A 2,686-nucleotide genomic window follows, 5' to 3' on the forward strand; every position below is an offset into this window, starting at 1 on the left:
GCGGCACAGCTCCCTGCCACCGGCGCTGCCGGCGCTGTGGCCACACGGGCCGCTGGCCCGGCAGGGCTCAGGCCGGCCCTTGCCGCACGCTGCCGCCCCAGGGCACGGCTGCCAGAGGGCGGCAGCAGCGATGCCCAGGCTGGGCGGGGCTCCACGGCGCCGGGTCCGGCTGGCGCTGCCGGGGCAGCAGGCGGGGCTGGGGCCGAGCTGCAGCTGGCCAGGCCGGGGAGGGGAAGGGCAGCTCGGGCTCGTGGCTCACACATGAACCTGATGGCCGCCTCTTGCAGGCGCTCCTGTGGGCTCTGCAGGTAGGGCAGGGCCCGACGCAGGTACTCGGCCGCTCGGCTCCTGTCCTCTGCCAGCTGCAGAGAGCGGCAGGAGGGAAGGGTTGGTGCGGGCTCTGCTCCTGGGCCGGGCGCTGCCTGCGCCCAGCCCCGGCCTCCCCATGCCGCACAGCCCTGAGGCGCGGCCAGCAGCCGCTGGCCAAGGGCTCCCGAGGGCAGGGCCAGAGGGCCGGCTGCTGCCCGGGGAGCCGCGGTGCCGGCCCGCAGCCCCGCCGGGCTGGGGCTCCATGGGCACCTGGCTCGGGCCCATGGGAGCCAGGAGAAGAGCCCGCACGGCCTCTGGCTGCAGTAGCGGGCAGGAGCACAGCTTCCAGCCCTGCACACTGAGCACTGCCTTCAGGGGCCTTGTCCAAGATGAGGATTCTTGGCTGCTCTTACCAGGCTCTCGCAGAACCTCCATGTCTGATCAACCTCTGGCATTTGTTCGAGATTCCTTCTCTTCAGGAATCTGGCTGCAGAATGCAGTACTACACAGGAGGCCTGGAGAGCAGGGCAGAGAGGCACAGATGGCCCCACAGTCCATGGCACAGTGTCCTGGATTGGCTATATGATTCTTTTATCCCCAATCGTCTCATTCTGTTTATGTTGAATAATAATAAGTTTTGTACCTTTAAGAGTGTTACAGAGAGTGAAGGGGGGGAGAGAAGAAGCGCGTTTGTTTTCAGACACTGCACTCACATCTCCACATTCCTGCTCCTGACTGTTTTGTCTGCGGGTGGACAGACAGCGGGACAGAGCTCTTCTTTTGCTTTTTAGTTAGTGTTTGCTAGCTGAGGCAAAGAAGTTCCCTGGACTGTTTTTTTTCCCTTTTTCTTTTGACCTCTTGAAACTGCTCTGGACTGAACACCCAGGAGAGCAGCGGCAGCTGCAGCTGCCGCCCACCGGGCTGGGCCTGGCCTGCGACAATTCCAGCAGTGGAGGGACTGATCAGAGACTGCGTGAGCTGCTGCTTGAGCCCGGCGTTTTCTCAGTTTGTCATCTCTTTTAGAGTGGCAAGGGGTCTCATTGTTTTGATAGTGTTTTGGTCTTATTGTTTAATAAACAAGTTTTTTTCCACCTTTCTCCAAGGAGGTATTTTTTCCTCCTGGGGGAAGGGGTCGATTGGATCTGCTTTTCGCACCGGAGCTCCTTTGGGGGATTCTTCCCCAAATTTGCTCTAAACCTGGACAAATTCATGAATTGCCCTCTCCCTGGTGTTCTAGTGGTTAGGATTCGGTGCTCTCACCGCCGCGGCCCGGGTTCGATTCCTGGTCAGGGAACCAAAAATTTCATGGTTCGGGCCTGGCACAGAGCCAGTGCCCCCATGAGTATACCCTCTCCCTGGTGTCTGCTGTGAGATGTGACCAGGAATAAGCAAAGCAGGTGCCAGCTTAAACATAAAGAAAACTTTATTACCTAAAATACAAGAAAAGAAGGAAAAGCCTATAAGGAAAAAAAAAAAAATTTAAAACCTTACAACAAAGCACTTTCCTCCTCCCCATCACCCAAAAATTTCCCAATCCAATACATTCCCCCAAATCACCAACTGCCCAGTCTGGCACCACCCTTTAGAATACTCAAACTTCAGTCCATGAAGAGGAGAGGAGTCTTTCTTGCACCATAGGCTTCCCCTGGAAACACGCTGAAACCTCGTGTGCTTCCATGTCACTCGGCACTGCCCGGAAAGTCCTTTTGCTGCTTGTGACATCTTCCTTCCATGCCCAGTGCTCTCACCACTGTGCATGGACCAGAGCTGCTTTTAGGGTTGTCTTTTAAGGATGCCTTGTCTCATTCCAAAAAGGCACAGTCTCTGCTTTGGGACATCTGTTCCCCCCATTTTTTTCCAAACCCCTGGGGCCGAGGGGTCCGCACAATGAACCCTCCTGGTTCCGAGGCACTGCCTCCCCCTAAGTGCAGTCTCTGTGTCACAGGAATAAAACTGAGTCTATGGTTACACAAGAAAAGTCCAGCCAAAAGGCCACTCCAATCATCTCTCTCTCCCCTCAGCCAGCCTTCTCCACGTCCTTCGGGCCAGGTCCTTGGTTATCTCATCTCTTCTCTCTCTTCTTATTCAGCTCTGAGGAGGATCAGCATTTTTGCGACATCCCAATCATGAAAGAAAGGGGTTAAAAATTCAGTCTCTGCCTGTCCCAGAGCTCCGGCACTCCCCCACTCGCTGCTGCTCCGGCCGGCACCTCCTCACTGCATTCCTCCCCCCTTTTCCTCCTGGGCCGGCCGGTATAAAATTCAGACGCTGGCTCTCCTCTCTCTCTCTCCTCGGGGGAAGGGATGGCTGCCCGATGGCTGTCTCTTGGGGCTCCTCCACCCTTCCATCCTCCAGGGCCTCCTCACCTCCCATCTCT

The 2,686-nt window shown here is 57.1% G+C and overlaps 1 non-coding gene across 1 annotated transcript; it reads left to right on the forward strand.

Moving 5' to 3' along the window:
- The first annotated feature begins 1,531 nt into the window (after positions 1-1,531).
- On the forward strand, positions 1,532-1,603 carry TRNAE-CUC (transfer RNA glutamic acid (anticodon CUC)). Its single transcript has one exon. It is a non-coding gene; the product is annotated as a tRNA-Glu (tRNA).
- Positions 1,604-2,686: the final 1,083 nt, after the last annotated feature.

Source organism: Ammospiza caudacuta, unplaced genomic scaffold (assembly GCF_027887145.1).
Source record: "Ammospiza caudacuta isolate bAmmCau1 unplaced genomic scaffold, bAmmCau1.pri scaffold_61, whole genome shotgun sequence".
Classification (NCBI taxonomy): Eukaryota; Metazoa; Chordata; class Aves; order Passeriformes; family Passerellidae; genus Ammospiza; species Ammospiza caudacuta.